This window comes from Petaurus breviceps, unplaced genomic scaffold, assembly GCF_028583685.1.
Source record: "Petaurus breviceps papuanus isolate PSGF00001 unplaced genomic scaffold, PetGlider_PUasm1.0 582, whole genome shotgun sequence".
NCBI classification, from domain to species: Eukaryota; Metazoa; Chordata; class Mammalia; order Diprotodontia; family Petauridae; genus Petaurus; species Petaurus breviceps.
Window position 1 is genome coordinate 5058209 of NW_027186390.1, and position 25824 is coordinate 5084032.

Genomic DNA, 25824 nt, shown 5'->3' on the forward strand with positions numbered 1-25824 from the left:
ACGAGGTCTCCTGAATCCAAGGCAGGCACTTGTCCCACTGCATCTCACTGCCTGTAAGTTCTTCTGTGTGATCCATCCTTTCCCAAGCTCATCACACCTCCATCTGCCTCCCTTGAGACTGGTCAGCTTCCTTTAGTATATGTCTCTGCAGAATGACTACTGAGGACCCTGAGATCCTACAGGGCTTTTTATGTGTCTGCCAAGAGTGGTGTAAGAAATGAGAGGAGATAATAAAGAAATCAGCAGCACCAAAAGATGGAATCCAAACCTTTTCATCCAATTCCAGATAGCTGTCATTTCATCTAACCTTCATGTGTACTGAGGCAGATTACTGATAGGTGTGTCTTGCCATACTTATTAAATCCTCTTATATTATCCCTTCTGTCCCTCTTCTATGTAGGTAGTAGTTAACAAAAGAGAGCAGTAAATAAGCAAAAGTGTATACACAAATCTACTGTGGAGTTAGGTCTAGTGAGGAACTTAAAAAAACAAAGTTCTATAGCAGACCAAGGTTGACATATGACAAGTGAGTGAAGACTAACCTATGTATCCCTTTAACTTATTTGAGGTTTAAAAAGTTGATGAAAGCTAGGCTAAAAGACATGTCAATTGTCTTTTGTCCCCACCTTTACCTGTGTCTCAACATCTAAGTGATTTTGGAAAGGAGTCTTATTTTTATAAAGAGGTTTGCATCAGTTTTGGTATTTAAATGTCATTTCCACCCTCATTAGAGGGATAGTAGCCTTTGTCCCTCTGAAAGTGGGAACAAAAAACTCCTCCCAAAGCCCAAATGGACTCAGAAGTCCATCCAACTCTTCATTTCCCACCAGCTACATTCCTTGGATTCAACTCCACCATTATCATGCCACTTTGCCCCAGGTACCTTCTACCACCACCCTCACCGCTACTTTTCAACTTCCTTTTGTGTGTTGTCTTCACCATTAGATTGTAAGGACAGGGATTGAGGACAGGGACTGTCTTTTTCTTATTTGTAACCCCACTGCTTAGCACAGTGGTTGGCACATAGTAGGTGCTTCATAAATGTGTATTGTATTATACTGTATTGTTTTGCCACACAATAATATCAGCAGTCATGGATTGTCTCTTTTCCTTTTCCCTTATCTATCTTAGTTCCACCAAAATATCCCAGGAGTATTCAGGAGTAACCTTTGGGACTTTGTTTTTATACTCATTAATTACAACATAGAAGTTTTCTTCATTAAGTTACCAGGCTACCTCCCAGAGGCATTATAATAGGGGGGTGGGGGAGGAGGAAGGTACAATTTAAAAACATTTGTGGTTTATAAAATGGATATAGTTCAAAAAAAGCATTGTTCTCAACATGACTATGTACATCAGAATGTTCATTCCATATTCTTAAATCATGGGCATCTTTGTTCAACAGCAGTATTCTGTTACTTTCTTATTCCTTGGATTAAATGATTAAAAATAAAATATTTAACTGGACATTATCACCCAAAAATGCATCCTTTAAAAGCACATGTATGCAAAGATATAAAAAGGTCCATGGGTCTTTGCATTTATCATTCAGTGTGCCATATTTAACCTAACTTTGAGTCAGGATGGAATAGTAGAAAGAACACAATTAGAAGACCTGAGTCCTAGGCCTAGCTGTTACTAAGTAAGAAGGAAGGAAACAAGCATTTGTTAATTATCTATTATGTGTTAGACACTATGCTAAGTGCCCTACAAATATTATCTAATTTGATCTTAACAACCCAGGGAGGTGGGTACAGTTTTACAGTTGGAGAAACTGAGGTCAACAGAGTTGAATGACTTGTCCAAAGTCACACATCTAATAAGTGTCTGAAGCTGGATTTGAACTTGGGTCTTCCTGACCCCAGGAACAGTATTCTATCCACTGCCATTTTAACTGCCTCAGTAATTATGTGATGAGTCAATGAGTAATTTTTCTGGACCTCAGTTTCCTCATCTATAGTAATAATAATGTAATAGGTAGCATTTATATATTGCCATAAGGTTTGCAAAGTGCAAAAAAAGTCTGGAAAAACATTTTCTCATTTTATCCTCACAACAACCCTGGGAAGTAGGGAACTGCTATTGTTATCCTCATTTTATAGATTAAAAAACTGAGGTCAACAGAGGTTAAATGACTTGTTCAGGGTCACACAGTAAGCATCTAAGGACAATACTGTCTGTGGGGTTTTCAAGGCAAGGATACTAGAGTGGTTTGCCATTTCCTTCTCTAATAGATTAAGACAAACAGAGACTAAGTGACTTGCCCAGGGTCACACAGCTAGTATCTGAGACCAGATTTGAACTTGGTCTGTAAACCTATAAACTAAGAGGTGTAGAATACATAATTGAAAAGTTCTTTCAGCTCCAAAGTTTTCAGATTCAGTGATCCAAGAGTGGTCAGTTACTCAGCATAAGGTATTAGGGTGTTATTGTTATTTTGGTCTGGACATGTGATTTCATCAGGGCAAGAAAAGTCAGTCAGGTTAGGAAACTACCTCTACTAATGCAAACTGATTACTAAGTGTTTTGCAACTTACACTCTTGCAGAGCTGTCCAGTCAAAAAACTGTAGATGCCTGTAGTTGGACTTGAGTTTGGGTCATCCTGATCCAAGACAGTGGGTCAGGCTGTCTCTCACCATATAGTTTTAAAAGTCAGTGATCTACAGTTTGAAGCTAAGCATTTCTTGACAAGCCACTCTACTAAAGTCAGCTATTTTTTCCACCCACTTATGGTTACCTCCCCTTGTGCTGATAAAAGCAAATCACTGGTACAGTCTCTCTGTTCTTGACTGACCGAAGAAATGACCTTGCTAGTCAGGAAAAAAGAATCAAACATGTTCTGGATTTATTATAGAGACAATATACCTTGAACATAGGAATTCCTTGTCCAAAATTCCAAAGGAAATTCTCTCTTGTACGTGAAGATTTTTGGCCCTAGAATTAACAGCCACTCTGCCTGGGTGGTAAGCATTTTCACAACCTCAAGATTACAAGGTTAGGGGAAAGGGATTGGAATTTAAGAAAAAGAACTATTAAGATTAAAAAGTTCATTCAAATTTTTTTTTTCCAAATGAAAATAGAATGTCAGTGCCTTTGCTTCTAGTATGTACCTTAATAAATGTTTATTGAGTTAGGTTCAATTGAATGATGATGTGTTTAATAGAAATTTGATAGTACATTTCATATCCCCATCACCTTCTAATTCTACCATGGTTATAAATAAATTCAAGTGCTCTAGAGATTATAAAATCCAGTCTTTATATGTCAACAAGTAGGAACTGTCCATTTTATCATTAGTAAAACTAATTATGAAGCAGAGGTTCTTAACCTGAGATCCAAGAGCTCTTTAAAAAAATATTTTGGTAACTATGGTCCAATGTAATTCCTTTATAGTCCTATGAATGTTATTTTATTCATTTAAAAAAAGAATTCTGAGAAGTACATAGGCTTTACCAGGCTGCCAAAGGGGTCTATGACACAAAAATAGATCAATGAATCCTGAATTGAAGGATTTTACATAGGTTGACAAGCTTGATGATAAATATTAACTTTCTTTTTCAGAAATGGAAAACCACTAATGAAACGTAATCAGAAGGAAGTACCCTTTTTCTTTAAAAAAAAAAAAAAGGAAAAAAGAAGGAAGAAAAGAAAGAAAAGATATAGCTGAGCTAGCAGTTTTTATAAAATTTGATTAGCTCAAGTTTCCTTTAGGAACAGGAATGTGGTATTTTGTTTCTTAAGTAACTGTTCAGAAGTTAAATAGTTGAGATGAATTGCCATAGAAATCTTGAAATTTTAGGTTAAATACAATTATTGGATTTTTTAGTTCATACATAGAAGGTGTAAAATAAAATTCAAGAAACATTTAAGCACTTCCTATAGGCAAGAGGCACTGTGGAAGATACAAAGATACCTTCAGGGAATTTAAATGATAGTAGGGTTGATAAGACAAGGAGGAACACATTTAACTATATTACAAATTGGAATGTAATAATTGCATAGGAGAGGTATGAAATGCAATTAGAGATTTGGAGGAGCAAGATCACAAGTGGCATTTAAGCTCTTTTATTCAAAAGCCTATAATATGAAGGAATATCCTCCATCTTTGACTGACTGCATGGAGTAATAGATTGAAGGATGGCATTGGTTTCAGGAAGATCTAAATTAAAATCCTGCATCTAACAGCTATCAACTTCAATGTGACTATAGTCACTTCCTTTATATTCTCAGTTACTTCAGCTATTCTCTAAGACTATAACTTATTAACACAGTGCCCATTTGCATTGGTAAGTTCCCTACACTAATGAAATCACAGATCCAGAAAATAATATCCATCATTAACCATCAACAAGTGTTAAGTAAATACTTCCTATGCCTCAGTACTGTGAACATAAATACAAAAGAATAGTACCTACCTTCAAAGAGCTTACACTCTACTGGAGAAAGATATAACATGTTCACAGATAAATATAGAATAAATAAGAAAATAAAAGGCATAGAGTGTCAGATGTGGTCTCTGTGTTGGTTGACTTAGGTGAACTATCTTTTTATTGTTCTTTATTTAATCAATCACTTTTGTTACAAGGGAAGGTTCACTGGGTTGGGAGAGAAGGGTTATTCAGAGAAGAATGTGATATGAAAGCAAAAGGCACCAAAAAAATCTAATGATAAAGTAAACCCCAAACAAAATAAATACAATATGATGGGGGGAGGGTGACACTAATAATTTGGGGCTTCTAAATAAGTAGGTGCCACTTGAGGTGAGCCTTAAGGGGAGGTAGGGTTTCCAAGAGGAAGAGGTAAGGAGAGAGGGTACTCCTTATGCAAAGACCTGAAAGAGAGAATTTGAATGTCACATAGGGATGGAATCCTAATAAAGCTGTCCCCAGCCGCAGTATTCTAACTTCATTATAGACCTGGCCCCACTGAACAGCAGGCCCACTGTACCTGCCTAGCCGAACCGCCACCCCCCCCACCAATGTCCTAACTTCTTCATATATGTATGTTTCACTGCTCAATGAAACAAGTGTGTCCCTGAACTCTTAGTTCCCACAGAAACAGCAGGTGTGTCCATGTGATGGGAACCTATCTTTTACCTGGTCACTGCCCCCAGACCCATTCCCACAGAAACAGGGGTGTTCTTGTATTCAATCACAATCACATCATCCATCTAGCCAAGACAGGACTGAAATACCTAACTATCTGTCTTAACCAGACAGGACCACAATAGCTAGCGAGTTGGAGGGCAGAATGACCAGAGTGTTTAACCACTGAACCATAGATGAAACCCCTCCTCCATTACCTAATCCCTTAACAAACTCCTCCTGTCTTTTTAATATTAAAGATATTCCTCTATTCTATGTACATTTCTGTTATGTAATTGCATCTTTACCCTATAAAAATCCATCTTGCTTTCTCTAAAGTTGCTGGTTCCTCTTAATTTAACCCACTTAATGAGAGGCGTCAATCTCAATAAATGCCTATACTTGGATTAGAGGTGGTCTGACTGAATTCTTGGAGATGGTTCTACCACAACACATCATGAAACTTCAACAGTTTTTGGGTGGGCAGAGCCCCCATCTCAACAGTTTTTCGTGTCCCTGGGTTTAAACCAAAACAATAGGACTCAGTAGCAAGAAGGATATTTTGACTGGAATGTCCTTACTGATCAAGTCATTGTACAGAATTGAAATATTAAAATGTATTTGCTGTAGAAAGTAACTTTAAATATATATTCCTACCATTCAAATAAAGATGTTGGCTATTTTTTTATCATCTCTACTATCTTTTCTTTATCCTTTTCACTATCATTGTCTTACAAAGTCTGCATTCAGGTTTTATAAGAAAAAAAGCATGTTTGGGAAAAGAATATGTCTCATACTGGAATCTGTAATAGGATGATCTGGAGAGTCCCTAATCAGTTTGATGAGCCTGTCAAATTCATTTGATAAGAATACAGGCACTTCCTGAAGAGCTAGACTTGGCCCCTTACTGAAGGACATGTGCCTTTCTGGAAGTCACCTTGAGTTTTTCTGATTGTTCTTAGTGACTAGAACTGTTTTCTGCTGATTGGCTGACTGAGAACAAGGAGGAGGAACTTTTCAGAGAAGTTCTCCCTCTATGGCCTATAAGACAACCAAGGAGAAATGGCTCCACCCATCTTTAGAGTATTTGTCTTGGACTAATTCTTGCATTTGCTAAAGTCATACTCTAGAAAAGTCTCCATAACGTATCCTATGGACCAGAGGCTTCCCAAAGGAGAATAGACTTGTAGACCTAGATTTGATCTTTGGAAAACTGATTCTTAAAAGAGGTGGGGCCAAGTTTCTCTTTTTTTGGCTCAATACCGTTAGGTACTCCCATAAAAATTTCTAAAAGAATACTCATGTCTTTGATTTCCCCTAAATGTGTGTAACAAGTTCTCTGTAGAAAAGGTACTCAGTGTACAATTTGGTTATCTGATTTAGAACATTACTTATTACTTCCACCATAGAAGCTGGACAAAAATGGACACAGCTGTTTCTCATTGGATCTCTCAGAGAAGGGCAGGTTTCTCCAGAGTCTGTCTTCAGGGACCTTGGTCAACCCTGAATCACAGAGATAATATTCTAGTTGATTTTGCTGTCTCTTGCTTATTTGTTGAAACGTCAGGAGACAGTACCAGTCTCTGGGGACAGTCGAAGCTCAAGATAAGAAACATGCTCCAAATTAAGGGGCCAAGTCCAGTACCATGGAAGTTTCTCCAATATAATAACATTCTACTCTCTGTTGCCTTATCAAGTGGATTTGGGAGACTCATCAAATCACTGAAGCTCTCACCGTGCCCTTCTAGCAAAACTACATGTCCTTCAGCAAGGTGCCAAATGTGCACGCCCACTCCATTGGAGGTATTTCAGTCTCACAAAGGTCCATTCTTCATCATCTCATTAAATGGATTTGGGTGACTCATCAACCTGAGCAGGGGTGCTTCTGATCACTTCTGCTACAAGCCAATATAGCAAATACTAGGATGTTCTGTCCTTCCCATGAGAAAATGACACTAGTTGCCTACCGTGGATAGGGCAAACTTGTTTTACAATTGTACTATTCAACTGTAGTAATCTCCCCCATCTATTTTTCAACCAGTAGTCCAAGTTTGTGAGATGACTGATTGGGCCTAAGTATGAAGTTTGTGGCCATAAAACAGAATGAAGCTACCGGGTTCATATGGGTTCAAAGCTATAACCTCTGCCTTATGCTTTGGTTCTATTAACAAAGTTCTAACAATTTAAGATACCCAATAACACAAATTATTTTTAATAATCAATATTATGTTGTCAAAAAACTCCTTTCAGTTCCAAATTTTATGATCCCTATGATAAATATAGCATGAGCTCATAAAAAAAATTAAATGCAACTCAAGAACCAAGTCAGCTCATTCTTTGCAGAAACAGGGTGAGTTATCAAAGTAATGTTCTATGTTTAGGGGACCTTAAGGAACTTGGAAGCCAAGTGACCAACCTACTAGTTATGATATGACCCTCTGGACACAGTGCCAAGTTGATCTTTGGATAGCAAAGTTTATGACTTGAATTACAGTCAAATTTCTTCACAGAGATATTTAAACATTTTGAAATATCATCAAATAACTAGGTAAAGAACCAAACAATGGATTTAAATCATACTAAACAACTTAGTTCAGAGTTCAACAGTTCAAAATTTGTCTTTGGTTTTTCTGAAACACTTAAAAGGATCTGTGATCCTACCAATGTGAATGTTCCATCAAACAATATAGATTCCCTTCTCCCACTGTGTGACTCTTGTCCATATCATTCCGGAAGTCTGTGAGGTGTGTTACCTTTTTCTTGACATCAGGAAGATACCAGGTAAGCATAGGAGCTATCCATACCAAGCCTATAGCAGAATGATAGAGTAGAAACACATTCAATAAATAACCCAAAGGTCAATGGATCAAGATCATTCCCTGCTAAGAACTTAATTTATTTGGTCAGATATAATGAGACTAATAAAATGAGACATGGCAGAATCCCAGTTTTAAATGCCAGTATTTAAAAAGATGCTAAACTAGTGGTAGTTATTTTTATTTCTGAAGAAATAAGTATGGTAGACATAGAACTTGTTTAAACATTATCATCTTAACAACTAGGAATTATTCCTCAGGAATACCTTTCATATTTGACAAACTCCCTTTTATCCTAGATCTCTCTCTCTCTCTCTCTCTCTCTCTCTCTCTCTCTCTCTCTCTCTCTCTCTCTCTCTCTCTCTCTCTCTTTCTCTCTCTCTCACCTTCTTTGCATCTTCTTGCTCTCATACAAACCTACCTCCTTTTGGAAGATACTACATTCTTCCACAAACAACACCTTTCATACCTGACCTCTTCTCTACGCTCAAAAAGTAAGTCAGGTTACTCCCTATAGTAACTGTTGGGGGTGGGGTCTCTTTGTGTGGGTTCAAGTAAGCTTAAAATGAGGAGACAATTTTTTCCTACCTATTTCAATTCCTACATTTGGCAGCAAATACCTCTCCAAAGAAGGGATTATATGGTAGTTCAGTGTCAACGCTAGAAAGAAAGAAGTCCACATTAAGACTTGTATGTCCAAGAGAGATACGTTAGGGGTGGGGTTTTTTTTTTGGTTTTGGTTTTGTTTGTTGTTGTTTTTTTTTACATGTGATTAGTGAAGAATGGGGAGAATGCTGCTCTGATCCTCCAAATCTGCATCCAGAATGGAGTGGTGCAATGATTTGGCAATATCTCCAAGATGGCTGCCTAGATTTCAGTTTTGACTAGGAAATTCCATCTCTGACATATGTTAAAGACAATCCATCCTTTTTATTATCTATTAATTACCTCCATTTCCCCATCTATGTTTCTGGGTCTCTGAGTACAGTAATTGGTTGAGGGCATGAGGAAATGTGATTGAAATCTTTCTCAATTTATTCAAAGTTGGCTATCAAGGGGAATGTGGAGAGTTATTTATGATCTCAGGTGTTATGAGCTTTTGGGGACCCAGATGGACCAGTTATATATGGAATTATAATTGTTGAAACAGGAGGAGATCTTCCAGGCTGATTTTAGGGGTAAAAGCAAGAAACAATTAAAACCACAAAGGTATACTGTACAGTAGACAACTAGCATAAATATGGGTTTTTCAAGGAGTTCTAAAACTTAAATTGCCTGGCCACTGCCAGAAGAATAGCCTTAGATTATTGTCTCAGTGAGCATCAAACATTTTATGGAGGCCCTAGCGATTTTTCCTCTCAGGATTCTTCTCCATCTGAATGCTAGCTCATGTATTATAGGAGAAGTGGGTTAAACTTCCAGTGCGTAAAGATCCTAACAATAATGGTCCTAACAAAAATAGTCATGAATAATGTGTATTTGTATATGTGTATATAAAAATATATGAATTATATATATATGTGTGTGTGTGTTCCATTAGCTAAGAGCTTCACCATTTTGTAAGAAATTAGGATGCCCATCAACCAATATTACTATTATCAAGATCAATGATTATTTATTGGGGAGAAAAATTGCATGTATACTTACCACTAAAGAGAACAATGGAAGAGGGTCTTAGTGAGGGGAAGGATAGGTACAGAGAAATCATAGTCCCTGCCTTCAGTGATCTTCACAGCTAAAGCAGGACACAAAATGGTAAATACACATCTACAGTGTAATAATTGCTCACATGCATATAGAACTTTACTAATACAAAGCACTTTGCATACATCATTCCATTTGATTCTCAGAAAAACACCTAGTAAATATTACTGGAAATATCATTCTTCATTATACAGATGAAGATACTGAGGCTTAGAGAGTTACTTGATTGATTTGTTCAAGGTCACACTGCTGACTAGTAACAGGCCAACTACTCCCTATATTCTGACCCCAAGTTCACTGTTCTTTCCAGTTACTTTGCTGCTTCAATATTGAACAGATACTGGTAGGACATCTTTCATGGTAAGAACTGGTGAATAGCTATTTCCAGCTTCAGTTCTTTTTTCCCCAATCCCTATGTAAAATGATTTTAGTGTTGGGTTTGGAAATAACAGGTCACACTAATTGGTTTTGGTGGTGGTTGGTTGGTTTTCTTTTTTTATTTTTTTATTCCCAGAATTGGGGGCATATGAATTCAGCTTGCAAATAGGTGTCAAATAAGAATACAAATTAGTACTTTGAACTAAGAGCCCAAAGGTATGTGTCTGTTTTCCCCTAAAAAACCCTAAGAGCCTAAAAGATTTATTTCACTGGGGCAGCTAGGTGGAGTAGTGATTAGAGCACCAGCTCTGGAGTCAGGAGGACCTGAGTTCAAATTTGGCCTCAGACACTTAACACTTACTAGCTGTGTGACTTAGGGCAAGTCACTTAACCACAATTGCCCTCCCTCCCCCCCTCCAAAAAGCAAAAAATAAAGCAAAACAGATTTATTTCAGTGTAGAAAGGAAAATTGCTTTCATTGTGCTGCCTTCACTTCCTTTAAAAAATTTAATTATTTTTATTCCATATTTAAACACCAAAACATGACAGCTCTACTGATGAGATCCTGGGCCTCAAGCAAAAAAGCAAAAAATCTCCACCCATTGGTCAATGATTCATTGGAATGGTGGTGTCCTGTGAGACTGGTATGCACAGCATAGTATAGAGAGGCTCCTGAGAAAGGGAGGGGCTGAGGCAATGGTGAGGCAGCCAGCAATCATCCTGATTAGAGCCTTTAAAACAATTACTGAACCAGATTCAGAAATGCATAGTTGCCCAGTGTGGGAAAAGGAATAGTCAATTGACGTCAACCCACACCCTCTTTGCACATGTTTTTACCTTTTAGCATGTTCTCTTAAAAGTTCCAGCTTCCCCTGGACCATCTAAGTTATGAGGCTCATATATAATGGGGCCAATAATAAATGGAATCAGGAACTTCTTTGTGAGCTCAAGATCCCACCATCGCATAAGGAAACATCCCAATGACTTTTAGAGAGATGTCCCCATGCAAGGAAGAAAGAATGTAAATCGATAAATAATAAGGCATAAAGGCAGTGATCTCAATAAAACCAGGTGAAGAGTCTAAAAGATTATTTCAGTATAAAAAATGAACTACTTTTCATGTGTAGGTTACATTTCTTTTTAAAAAATTAATTTTTTAAGGGATAGCTAGGTGATGTAGTGGATAGAGCACTGGCCCTAGAGTCAGGAAGACATGAGTTCAATCCGACCTTGGACACTTGCCACTTACTAGCTATGTGACCCTGGACAAGTCAGTGAATCCCTATTGCCTTGGCCCCCCCCCCCCCATTCATATTTTTATTCTGAACTTAAATACCAAAAAGAGCGTTTTCATATACAAAGCACAACACAAACAAACCAAAAAAGGTACATAGAATTATGACTATTCTTTTGATATAAGGTATATGGTAAATTCCGTGTGTTACTTTCAGAACACTGTCCTACTTATCTATGCTTCTATCTTTTCTCTTCTGTGCATTTTTAAAGATTTTTAAATGTCCTTCTGTCTCTTTTTGTTTATCACCTTCCTCCCTATTCCCCAACTACATCTTCTATCTAAAACAAATGAAAAACTGGAAAAATCAATTAACAAGCATTTATTAAGTACTTACTAGGTTATAGGCACTATTATAAGCACCAGAGAGACCAAAAAAAAAAAGACAAAAACATACTCCCATTGTCACATTCTCTCACTCTCCTAACACCTCAAAGAACTCACATTCTAATGGGGGAATCATGTTAACATATATGCACATATATATGTGTATGCATATACATATAGTATATACACATAATATAGGTAGGAATGTTTATACACATATATTCTATGTATACACACATATATGTATATGTGCACATAATATGTATTGTGATTAGTGCCATGTCCAAAACTTTCTCTCTGCATTTTGGATGTTGACTTTCCTTTTGGTGTCTGAGTATGAGGAAATAGAAGATGGAAAGGAAATTTTCTGCAGACAATGTCTAAATTGATAGCCATCTCCAGTAATAGAACTAATATTTATCCCAGCATTTTGTGACTATCTTGGATTATCCCAGAAGTAAGAATTTAGCCCATACTGACATGAGAGAGTGACTTTTCAAATTTCTGGGGGGAAAGTGCTAACCAGAGAGGGAGAGCAGTTTCAGTGAACCAAAGAAATGTTCTGTCTTGCAGAGAAGGGTGTGGAGAACTACAGCAGGCTTGTTAAACCTGATTGTCAGCTTCCTAGAAAAGTTTCAGCTACTTAGTAGTTTGGCTTCAGGTGGAGTCAAATAATTTAGCTCATCTTCTCCCACCATGAAAAATAGGGATAGCTATTTGTCATCTCTTAACAACTCTTTATTTTACCGTTTTGACTAAGAAGAAATACATGTGATGATTTACTGTTGGAATTACCATCCTTCTGAAAAAGCAATCAATATTTCCATGTCATGAATTCTTAAGTAAATATATATAATAGAAATGAGATCATTTTTAATTTTTCTGATAGAGAGAAACTTCTCAAAATCATGTTAAGATACAAAGAATCGAGTCATCATTAAAAATCTATTTTAAGATTGTATTCTGAAAATATCTATTAAAGCCACAATATCTCTTCAAGTTTTAAAAACCAATTTTAACCAACATATGACAATATGATAATTTACTGCCTTGAAAGTGCTTTCAGGAATATTATTATCACTTTGATCCTCACAGCAACAACCCAGTGAAATAGGCTAAGGGGATATTACTATGCTTTTTTTTCTCTGTCTCTCTCATTGTCACATTCTCTCACTCTCCTAACACCTTCACCTCTTCTACAAACATGGTCTATTCTTCTGTAGTCTTTAAAAAACAAAACAAAACACTTTCCCTGCTGTCTCAGTCCCTCAAGTCTTCATCCTAAAATTCTTCTCCCTTCCCATGAAAAAGCTCTAGGAAGAGTACTGAAGGTTTGTAACTTCTACTTCCATGTTATCCACTCTGTCTCCAAACCTCAAAGCTTCTAACCCCAAACCTTACTGCAACTTTCTCCATCATCACCAGTGACCTTCTACTTGCCAAATCAGTGACTTCTTCCTTGTCCTCATCTGCCTTGATCCACTTACAACAGTGAACTGTGTCGACCGTTTTTATCATTTCTCTCATGACAAAGTTTTGCATCCAGCCTGGTGCTGATGCTCAGAGGATCTAGGAGTGACCCTTGGGAACTAAGTCCGTGTAGTTGAGATGAAGGTTTTTCTGGCAGCAGTTCTGCTGTTGGAACTGAATTTGGTGGGACTAATGCTATGTAGAAATTGTGTCAAGTCTTAGGCCACTCTCCCCAGACATTGAAGTGGTATGAGAGAATAAGCACATATTATGTTAGAGAGAAATGTTCTGTTATCTCTTTGAAGAAAATATCCTTTTGTAAAGCCTAATTTATATTAATTGGTTCAATGGAATCTGAGTACAAGTTGTTGGATGCTAATAGTAGGGGAACTATCATTTTTCCCTACCACCAACAAGAATGGGGCTTGAGATAATAATAAAAGATGCCCCAATAGCTCAGGGGTACCCTTAGAATATTAAGGAGGAAATATAACCAGCTTGGCTCTGGAATTGTGAGCCCAGAGAATACTTACTAAGGGAAGTAAGAATTTCCCCCAGGTGAAGTTTTTAAATCACTGGAATGAGGAATAAAGGGAAACTGTTTCCCTTTGTGGAATCTCATCTTAGAAGTTGTTAAAATAGGATAGATAACAATCTGCCCGGAATTCAATTCAATTGAATTTAACTGATACAGGGAAAAGCTCACTGACTGCATTCAGAGACCTGGGAATCAAATCCTGCCCCTGTGTTTACCTTGGGTAAGTCATTTGACATTACTGGCTTTTAGTTTCCTCCTCTATAAAACGAGGGAGTTGAATGAGCTAGCCTCTGAGGTCTCTTCTAGATCCTAAGATGTAACTATCCCACTGGAATCAGGAAAATAGACTAAATGGATTCCCAAGTTTCCATTCATTCCTACAGCTCTACAAATTTAGACATCAGTCTTAGCCCCTTAATAATTTCAGTTTTATACTCTTTCGAGTTGACTACCATCTTTTTCTGGTGCCAAAACTTTTAAATACATCTCCCCCAAAAGCCAAATTTGTAGTCAAAGACCCTGATTTGTCAGTAGCCTCATCATTTTCTTGACCACATGGATTTAAAACTTGATCACAATGTTTAATTTTTCCCTCCATAGTGGACAGAGTGCTGGATTTGAAGTCAGGAAGAAATGAGGTCAAATTCTGCCCCAAACACTAAGGAGCTGTGTGACCCTGGTAAAATCACCTAACCTTTCTCAGCCATTTCTTTCATCTGCAAAATAGGAAAATGTTAGCACCTAATTCACTTGGTTGTTGTGAGAAGCAAATGAAATAATAGATCCAAAATGCTTTGTAAATTTTAAAGCACAAGGGGGCTGCTAGGTGGCTTAGTGAATAGAGCACCAGCCCTGGAGTCAGGAGGACCTGAGTTCAAATCTGACCTCAGACACAACACAAAAACTAGCCATGTGACCTTGGGCAAGTCACTTAACCCTAAAAAAAGGCAAAGAAATTTTAAAGCACTATATAAATAATTATTAATATAATTCTCAACATAGAATCAGTCACCAAATCCTCTTCATTTTCTCTAAAAGTATCCTATATCCATTTCTTTATATACCTACTACCACTCCTCTAATCTAGACATTTTGGCATCCTAACATCTCCTTCCTTAGTTCCAATCATTCCTGGAAAGTGGATCCCATGTGCTACCCCAGAAAGTTCTTCCCTAAGCACTGATTTCATTGTATCTGCCATCTGTGCCAAAATCTTCAGTTCTCCCCAAAGATGTAGTAGAGAAAATTCAAACTTCTCAACCTGGCATTTTGGATTCTCTACAATCAATCCCCAACCTATCTATCCAACTTTTTATGTCAGTACTCTCTAATTTAAACCCTCCACTCCAGCCTTATCAATCTTTTTGCCATCCCATTATTATACATATTCTCACCTCCAAGCCTTTGCTCATATTGGAATGCTAGTCCCCTTCCACTTGAAGTCCAGCTCAAATCCTATATGTTCAACAAGGTCTATTGTATACAAATTGGTACCTCCTTTCTCTAATCTCCTGATTATCACTTGCTGTCATTACTTTTTATTTCAGACTTCCTTCAATTGTCTCTTCACCATTTCATTGGTGTCTATATCATTTCACCAAATAGATTGTAAGGAGGGCAGGAACTATGTCTTACACTAATTGCTTTTGTATCTTCCCTCAACACACAGTAAGTGCTCAATAAATGTCAGATGTGATTAATAAAGTAAAGTGATCAAACTAGTTTTCTTCTTGTGGCTTATCTCCTCTTTCTGAAGTTTTCTCCTCTACAGAGGCATTCCAAAACTGAACACTCCTTCAAGTCCAAACAAAATAAGTTTTTTTAAGTCTCATTATTTAATACTGTGTCACACCTTGTATAAAACAATCATATGATTTTGTAGGCACATGTGCTTCACTTTGAATGAATTGATTAATAACAAAGACAGGTTTCCAAGTGCAACCTGCTCAGGTTTGTGAAGAAACACAAGATTCATAAATGTAGAGTTGGAAGGGACCTTAGAATCGTGTAGTTTCATCATCTTCTATTTATAGATGAAGCAACTCTAGAGAAATTAAATGACATGTTCTAGGTTTCACAGTTACAAAGTAGCAGAGCCAGGACATACTCTTTTATCTACTACTTAAAAATAGTCCTTCCACTTTCTTTTGCTGTGGTCTTGTGCAAGTCACACACTTGAAGTCTTAATCATTCCTTAGAATCTTTCAACATTCTAACCTTAGAAGTGACTCCCTTCCATTGACTACCTACACTGTATCTTCTTAGAGTTGCCTTCATCCAGCACTGCCATGTTCAATCACAACTCATTATTTCTTGACCATTTTGTTAATTTCTCTGCATCTTTTCATATTTTACCTTTTGGCCTCACTAGTGTTTCTAATTCTTCCCATGTTAAAAACAAGCAAAGTGTCAAGATGATGCTTTTTGCGAGGGGAGGGGTGGAGGAGTCAATATGGCAGAGTAAAAGCACAAACTTGGCATGAGCTCCAGCTCCCACCACCTCCAACCCCTGTAAAAAAAAAAAAAGTGACTCTAAACAAATTTTAGAACCCACAAAGTGACAGAGAGAAACAAATCTGCTGAAGGCAGCCTGGCAGGCCAACAGGAAGGGTCTATCACAGCACGCAGGGAGCTGAGCACAGTTCCATGTGAGCCACATGGTTCCAAGCCTCAGGGAGGTCCCAACCAGTGGTGGCCAGAGCAGACTTTGGGAGAGTTAATCACCAGAAGCTGTGGCAGTTTCCAGACTGTTCAACCCATAAATACCAAACAGAAAGTAGAAGGTCAATGGGGAACTCTGTTGGAACAGGGTGAAGGAAGAACACAATCTGGCCCCTGCCCCTGGGATGAGAAGTGACAGAGGCGCAGTGACTGCAGCTGCTGCCACATGGCTGCCTCCAAAGCTCCTGGCCTGCAGATAGCAGGGGGACCAAGCAACCATTCAGAAGGTAATCACTCTTGCTTTGACCTGCTTGGATCTGGATCATGGTCTTGGGTGGTGGTTCTGGGGTGTATAGCCAGTATGGCAGAGTTTGTGGGGGCTGTAGAGAGGGCACCCTTCTAATAGCTCTGGCAGCTGCAAAAACCCCAGCAATTTGCGACAAAGCTCTCTCCATTCTGGAAGCAGAGTTCTACCATGGCAAAGAGCTCAAAGGTCAAATATTTAACTGGCAAGATGAAGCAGAGGAAGCACTGTCAGACCATAGAATCCTTTTTTGGGGACAAAAAGGATCAAGGCATAGAGCGAGAGGAAGACAATGAAGTCAGAAGGGCTTCCAAGAAAAATATGAATTGGTTACAGGCTATGGAGGAGCTCAAGAAGGATTCTTTTTTTTAAAGCAATCAGGGTTAAGTAACTTGCTCAAGGTTACACGGCCAGTTATTTCTGGGTGTGGTGATAAGTATCTGAGCCTGGGATTCGATCCAGGTCATCCTGACACTGGAGCCGGTGCTCTTACTCGCTGAGCCACCTGGCCGCCCCAAGAAGGATTTTTAAAATCAAGTAAGAGAAGTAGAGGAAAAATAGGGAAGAGGAATGAGAATGATGCAAGAAAATCATGAAAAAAGAGTCAACACCCTGCTAAAGGAGACCCAAAAAATACCGAAGAAAATAACACCTTAAAAAATAGACTAACTCAAATGGCAAAAGAGCCCCAAAAAGAGAAGAATGCCTTAAAAAGCCAAATTTGTCAGATGGAAAGGGAATTTCAAAAACTCCCTGAAGAGAATAATTCCTTCAAAATTAGATTGGAGAAATTGGAAGCTAATGAGTTTATGAGAAACCAAGATACTATAAAACAAATCCAAACAAATGAAAAAATAGAAGGCAATGTGAAATATCTCATTGGGAACCTAGAAAATAGATCTAGGAGAGATCATTTAAAAATTATTGGACTACCTGAAAACCATGATCAAAAAAAGAGCCTAGACCCCATCTTTCAAGAAATTATCAAGGAAAATTGCCCTGATATTCTAGAACCAGAGGGCAAAATAGAAATTAAAAGAATTCACCAATTGCCTCTTGAAAAAGATCCCAAAAAGGAATAGCCAGGTGGTGCAGTAAGAGTGCCAGCCCCAGCGTCAGGAGACCTGGGATTGGTTCCGGCCTCAGATACTCCACACCCACACAAAAATAACTGGCCAGGTAACCTTGAGCAAGTTACTTAACCCCAATTGCTTAAAGAAAAGAAAAGATAAAGATCCCAAAAAGAAAACTCATAGGAGTATTATAGCCAAATTCTAGAGTTCCCAGGTCAAGGAGAAAATATTACAAGCAGTCAGGAAGAAACAATTTGAGTATTGTGGAAACACAATCAGGATAACACAAGACCTAGCAGCTTCTACATTAAGGAATCAAAGGGCTTGGAATATGATATTCTGAAGGTCAAAAGAGCTAGGATTAAAACCAAGAATCATCTATGCAGCAAAACTGAGTATAATACTTCAAGGGGAAATATGGATATTCAGTGAAATAGAGGAATTTAAAGCATTCTTGATGAAAAAAACTAGAGCTAAACAGAAAATTTGACTTTCAAATACAAGAAGCAAGAGAAACATGAGAAGGTAAACAGGGAAAAGAAATCATAAGGAACTTGTCAAAGTTGAAGTATTTACTTACATTCCTACATGAAAAAAAGATAATTGTAACTCATGAGACTTTTCTCAGTATGAGGATAGTCAAAGGGAATATATATGTATAGGAGAGTGTATGTGTGTATAAATATATATATATATATATATGTGAGTGTGTATATATGTGTGTACATTTATATATATAGACAGAGGGTACAGGATGAGTTGAATAGGATGGGATGATGTCTAAAAAATAAAATTAAGAGGTGAGAAAGGAATATACTGGGAGGAGAAAGGGAGAGAGATTAGGGTAAATTATCTCATATAAAAGAGGCAAGAGAAAACTGTTACAATGGAGGGGAAGAGCAGGAAGGTGAAAGGGAATGAGTCAACCTTATTCCCATTGAATTTGGCTTAAGGAGGGAATAACATACACATTCAATTGGGTATCTTACCCTACAGGAAAGTAGGGAGGAAGGGGATAAGAGGGGGGGGGTGATAGAAGGGAGGGCAGATTGGAGGAAAGGGTAGTTAGAAGCAAACACTTTTGAAAAGTGACAGGGTCAAAGAAGAAAATAGAATTAGTGGGGGTGGGATAGGATGGAGGGAAATATAGTTAGTCTTTCACAATATAACTACTGTGGAAATGTTTTACATAACTACACATGTAGAACCCATATTGAATTGTTTATCTTCCCAGTGGGAGTGGATGAGGAGAGAAGAAGGGTAAGAATCTGGAACTCAAAGTTTTAAAAACAAATGATAAAAAAAATTTTTAATTGTTTTTTTCTTTACATGCAACTGGGAAATAAAATATACAGGCACTGGGGTATAGAAATCCATCTTGCTGTACTAAAAAGTTGGGGGGGGGTAGATGAGGTAGGATATAAGACAGAACAGAATTAGGGAAGGGATATTCAGTAGGCTTGGTATTTTGGGGTGAGGGTAGGGGAAAGATGGGGAGAAAAATATGTAACTCATAATCTTGTGGAAATGAATGTTGAAAACTAAAGATAAATAAATAAATTGAGGGGAAAAAAGATAATACTTTTTGGACCCTGTCTTACACTTAGTGGGAGGATGGGGAGAGTGTTATTTGCATTCAAATATTTTAATAGCAGTTTCATGGAAGAACTAAAAGTATTCTATGAGTAATGGGAGGGACAGCTAGATGGAGCAGTGAATAGAACACTGGCTCTGGAGTCAGGAGAACCTGAGTTCAAATCTAGACTCAGACACTTGACACTAACTGTGTGACCTTGGGCAAGTCACTTAACTCCAATTGCCCTGCCTTCCCTTCTCCAAAAAAAAAAAAAGTACAGAGGAGTAATGGGTCCAAGTTACATGGAGACAGATTTTATTCCTATATAAGAAAGTTTTCTAACATTGAAGAGTTTTCTAAAAAGAGAATGGACTGCTTTTTGAGGTTATCAATTTCTTGATGCTGTAAGTGTTCATGAAGAGTGTCAATCTTTCACAGATTACAGAATGAGATAAGAAGTCAGATAATAATTTCCCCTATTTACATGGCACTTAATTTCTGTAAGGTACTTTATATACATTTAAGATATATGTGGTCATGTAAGATAAATCTATAGGCCTTCATGGGTTATGTAAATGTATGGGTGTGGCTCATGTAGAGCATAGATAAATACCTCTGGATTCTAAACCATCCCTCTCCACAGAGAAGTCCAGGATAACCATAGAACCAGCAAGCTAGTATGGGAGTGGTGGATGGGGAGGAACAGGCAGACTCCAGGAGCTCCCTGAGACTGCATGCTCTTTTCTTTAGTTTAGGAGAAGGATATCAGACTGGATTATATTTATCTCCCTCAAATATTTCTCTCTGGTCTAGAAGTATGATATTTCCAAGCTGTTCCTAGAGTTTCCAAGCTGAACATTCCCTGGTCTCTCTTAGGGGAGTATGAGCTCCAGTAGCTCTGAGTTCATATTCACCAACTAATCAGTCCCACAAAAGACACAATTACAAAAAAAAAATCACAAATAGCAGCCAGCATAATCCCATTTATCTAAGCAAACAGCAAAGAGAAATCAGAAAAGTTACTCTTATCAGAAGATATAAAAGAATACACAAGACTAATGAATTCTTTTGCTGGAAGTGAGATAAAATCTCAGCTCAAAACAAGAGGAAAGGCTTAATGTCATCTTAGGAAAAGTCTCCAAAATGTCTGGAAGGCAAACTGGAAATAAAAGAAGCATTGAGAAGCTGGTTTCCTTTGTATGTCTGCAGTTTTTCTATATCTCTAATTGCCTGTCTAGAACCACACACATCTCTCTCTCTCCCCTAGAAAAACAAAACAGAAACAACCATAGCCCTTACACAGGTACAAGGCCTCAACATTCTCTCTGCCAATCTGGAGTCATGTCTCCTTCCATGCAGGTTAGAAGCTTATTTACATACGACATCCCATTTTCTCTTTACAACAACCTTATAAGGTAGGTATCATTATTATCTCTGTTTTACTAATGAGGATACTGAGTTTCAGAGAGGTTTCGACTTAGCCAGAGCTATAAAACTACTAAGAACCTGAGGCAAGATTTGAAGTCAGGTCTTCAGCTAGGTGGTACAGTGAATAGAGTCCTGGGTCTGTATTCAGGAAAAACCCAAGTTCAAATCTGACCTCAGACACTTAACAACTATCTGACTCTGGGCAAGTCTATATGCCTCAGTTTCCACATCTGTAAAATGGGGATAATAATATTGCCCACCTTCCAGGGTTATTGTGAGGAGAAAATAAGATCTATAATATATATAATAGATGGCTATAGACATATTGTATATGTATCTATGTGTGCCTACATATATAAAATACTTTGTAAATCTTAAAGTACTATGAAAATACTAGCTATTATTTTTCTCTATTGCTAAAGAAGTCTATAACTATCTCTATTCATACACATGCTGTTTCTACATAAAGACAACCTCTAAATCGCTTATATGAATAAATGATTAATTGAAGAAATGAATAAAGCAGTTATGAAAACCTACTATGTGAAAAGCACTATAGATACAAATAGAAAAATGAAACAATCCCTGCTTTCAAGGATCTCATGTTCTACACAATAAAAAGCTCATTTATAAAACACTTCATTTTTCAAACTACTTTCTTTACAATAACATTATTACATAGATAGTACAAGTGTTATCTTAAGGTCTGTTCTACTAATGAAGAAATTGAGATTTTGAGAAGTCAAATGATTTCTCTCTATCTATAACTAGTTAATTTTTTTTTTTGCTTTTTGGAGGGGGAAGACAGGGCAATTGGGGTTAAGTGACTTGCACAAGGTCACACAGCTAGTCAGTGTTAAGTGTCTAAGGTCAGATTTGAACTCAGGTCCTCCTGACTCCAGGGCCAGTGCTCTATTCACTGCGCTTACCTAGGGGCCCCTAACTATTTAAATTTTAAAGCTGAGACTAGAACCCATGTCTCTTTTTTTCCCCCAATTTATTCATTTATTTTTAGTTTTCACCATTCATTTCCACAAGATTTTGAGATACAAATTTTCTCCCCGTCTTTCCCCTATCCCTCACCCCAAGATAGCAAGCCTACTGAATACCTCTCCTTCCAATCTATTCTCTCTTATATCCTCCCCCATCCCACCCCTAACTTTCTAGTAGGGCAGGATGGATTTCTATACCCCAGTGCCTGTATATCTTATTTCCCAGTTGCATGTAAAAAACAATTTTTTTAAACATTTGTTTTTAAAACTTTGATTTCCACATTCTTTTCCTTCTTCCCTCCTCACCCACCCCCACTGGGAAGACAAGTAATTCAATATAGGTTGTACATGTGTAGTTATACAAAACATTTCCATAGTAGTTATATTGTGAAAGATCTACTATATTTCCCTCTATCCTATCCCACCCCCCACTTATTCTGTTTTCTCCTTTGACCCTGTCCCTTTTCAAAAGTGTTTGCTTCTAACTACCCTCTCCCCCAGTCTGCCCTCCAGAATTCATGTCTCTTCACACCAAATCTGATGTTCTTCTCATGACAACACTTCCCATACAAAAATTGCTATAATCCTGTGATTAATGAAGTTGTTCGGTAGGATTGGATTTAAAATTGATTCCTACTCTCATCTTCCCCAATACTTACATAATTTTCCTTCAAACTACCATGTTCGTTATGACTGATGGGAGATGAATAATGAGAAAGAACAAAAGAAAGAAGGATTATGACTGTTCAAAATACTTTTAAAAATTATATAAACATGATACCAATCACAGCAAACGTGAGCAGCCAAATATTATACCTCAAGATCGATGATCTTGTCCGCAAGGTTCCTTCCTCAATCCATGCAACTCACAAGTCATCTATGATTCTCCATAAAACCTCCACAGAGGATGTATCCAATATGCTGGAGGTCTTCCTCTGGGTCTCATGATATTCCTTGGGTGTCAGTAGAGCATACAAGCTCTCTATTTATTAACATTTCCTCTCACCTCGTGCCTAGACCACCTCCTTTTCTAGTCACCTCTTTCCTTCACAGTATCCCTTACAATTTCAGTATAATCTAGGAGAAAAGGTTGAGGCCTACTTTTGCTCATCATACCTCTGTTGTCCTTTTGATCACCATTGACTTTGATTCCTGAGAAACTGTTGTATTCTAAGATTCATAATCATACAACATGGACAAGTTGTGTTTTTTAAAAGGAGGAAGACACAGAGAGAGGAGTCTTTGCACTAAGGGGTAGCTTGGTAGCAATACACTTTCCCAAATGCAACCCACCCCATTCTTTTCCTCCTGTTCATTTCGGGGACTAATTCACTATCCACATTCAACAGTTATTGTTCCAAACGCATGTCCTGATGTTGATTCATTTATCCCCCCCTGTTCTTAGCTTCCTTCTATTTCTGTAGGGATAGTAAGAAAGTGGTGGAAAAGATGGCCAATGGTGCTAAAACAAATAGTTTTGTAGCTGTTAATAAGCTTCATCTTAGCTGTTCACACTCAAAATGTGAGATCCTTGTCCATGACCAGTGAATGTATATAATACTGGAAGAACATAATTGTATCAGCCTTGACATTTTTCTATAGACAAAACCAGAAAAAAGAAGAAAGTTGCCTCTAAACGGAATAATGGCTCACAGTTTCTACTTGGCAAGGCATACAAAGAGCTGGTATAATTTCTTTCATCAATCCAAAAGCAACAAGAAGCCTTATTTCATGGAACATTTGGTCATTTTGAGTTGCAATGCTCATATTAAGCAATTGTTGAAAGACTGCTATGAAAATAATTACAACTTAAGTACCATCATCTATTTCAGAGTATGAAGGGGTACAGAAATGGATAGGCATGGGGAGATTATGGAATAATGAGGGGATACTAAAATACAAAAGACCCCAGATTCTCCAAAGAATGCTCTGTTGGAGCTTAGAGACTCACCACTTCATTAAAAGATAGAATCACCACCAGACTCTTCCACCAACCCAAGAATCCAAAAAGGAAACCCTAGAGTCCTGCAGAGATCCTGAGATAGACAAGTAGGCAAGATGAAGACAAAAGGCTTCCCCTGGAGCCTTCAAGGAAATTCCAGTAGTCCCTGGAAGTATCAACCAGATGAGCCCAGCAGGTTCTAGTTTGAGCCTTCTCTGAATCTCGTGGATGCAGGAAAATTACTTTGGGAAGGTCCAACATGGTGCTCTGAGAATGAATAAAACAGAAGCTAAAGCTAGCCCATTCAAAACAAAATCTGAACTGAGGTCTAACCTAATAGAGATAGGAGCCTCGGGGAATTCCAGGTAGGATACAGTGTGACAACAGTGGCTTGAGCCCACCTATAGGAAAAAGGACCTTTATAAAATCCATCCCAAATGATCCCTGTGATGTGAACCCAACATGGGAGTACTCCCAGAAGTCTGCAGCAGGGAAGAAGGACCCCCAACAGAACCCAGAGCATGTAAAGGTCTCAGAGTCCTCTGGTAAAGAGGGAACTCTAAGAGACCAGAACTGGAGTAGGCCTGGAATCCTTTAAAGGAAGAGCCCAGAGTGCCCTACTATACTCAGGACCATGCAGGTCATTCCTATAGTTAATTAGTTTTTCACTAAGTTGTGGAGATAGTTGTTGTTGTTCAATCATTTCAGATGTATCTGACTCTTCATGACTCCATTTGGGGTTTTCTTGGCAAAGATCCTGGAATGGTTTGCAATTTCCTTCTTCAAACTATACTTAGAACCAGGCAGGCCATGCCTATGCCACCATGGATGTAGACCCAAACATAAATCCCCTATTTCCCACCTTCCCCATCCGCTTACCACCACTACCACCACAACCACCACCACCACCACCACCACTACTACCATTCACCCGATGACCAAACCAAGGAAAATTCTAAGTACCATGAGAAAATACCTTCGTTTAAGAAACACTCAGGAGGTAAACCCTCAAGAGAATATGAACCCTACAACCCCACAACAGAAAGGGGAAAAAATGCCCTGGCCATTGGAATTATTTACTTGAACCCGTTAAAGGAAAATTGAAAATATTTACCAGGGGTGGGGACACATGTAGTGTCCTCAAGTATGACCTTTTGACTGAATCCAAATTTCACAGAACAAATCCCACACAGATTTCAGCATAGAAATACATGAAATTCAAAACATAATATAAATGTATTATAGTTAAATACAAGATAGTTAAGGAAAGAGTATACTAGTAAGAAAGGCTTCATGTAGAACATAGTGCTTAACCTGTGTCTTTCAGGAAGAGAGGGGTTTTATGAGGAGAAAGTAAAGAAGGAGAGAATTTCAGGTATGAGAGAGAACCAGTGAAAAGGTATGGAGAGAGGAGATGGAGGGCCATTTAAGGAACAAAAGAGTCAAGAACACTACAACAACCTAAGAATTGTAAATGAATATCACCCAGATGGCAATGAAGTGCATGGTGGGTATAAGCACAGACATTACAAATAAAGAATGATGAAAATGTGTAAAAAATGTTAACAAAGAAATGCTTGAGTGAAAAAAATGGCAAGAATAAAAGATAACCAATGGACAATGCATATACTCCATTGGTCTGTCTGAAATGTCAAAAGATAGGAATAAATCCCCTAGTATATAGGCTAGCCCCTTTAGTGGTGAGCTTATGGGAAGAAATGGATGAGAGTTGCACAAACCAGACAGATATAGATGGGTTGGGATCTACATCACTGAGGGAGATGAAATCACAGATACAGTTAAGTTGAGTATGTCTCTAAATGTTTTCTTGTTTGAATCCAAGTTAATCAGCTATCAATGCAATCCTGTTATTATTTTCAAAATCTCTATATGATGTTTAATTCTGTATCATCTCTCAGTATATTTTATCTGCATTTAGTTTTTCCTTTAATATGTTATAGTTAACTATTTCATTTTCTTTCTCAGATTTTCTTGGACTATTTCTAACATTGTTTTGCTAATTCCTTTTTGCTGCTTTTTATTCTGCTGTCTTTTATCCAAGATCAATCAGTTTGCTCATTCATTTTCTTATGAGAATGTTTAACAATGTCGTTCCTTTGGAGCATTTCTAGGGTCATTTTTGAAATAGATAATGAGGAGGCAGGCTCACTTGTGGCCTCTCATTCTACCACATCCTGAGAATCTTCTTCCCTTCCAAGTTATTTTACCAAGGGAG

At 37.8% G+C, this 25824-nt stretch overlaps 1 long non-coding RNA gene across 1 annotated transcript; it reads right to left on the reverse strand.

Moving 5' to 3' along the window:
- Positions 1-7267: 7267 nt before the first annotated feature.
- Positions 7268-15998, reverse strand: LOC138173508 (uncharacterized). Its single transcript, XR_011171414.1, has 4 exons — positions 15007-15998; positions 9549-9636; positions 8490-8561; positions 7268-7894 (listed from the first exon to the last, which is right to left on the reverse strand). It is a non-coding gene; the product is annotated as an uncharacterized lncRNA (long non-coding RNA).
- Between the last annotated feature and the right edge of the window lie 9826 nt (positions 15999-25824).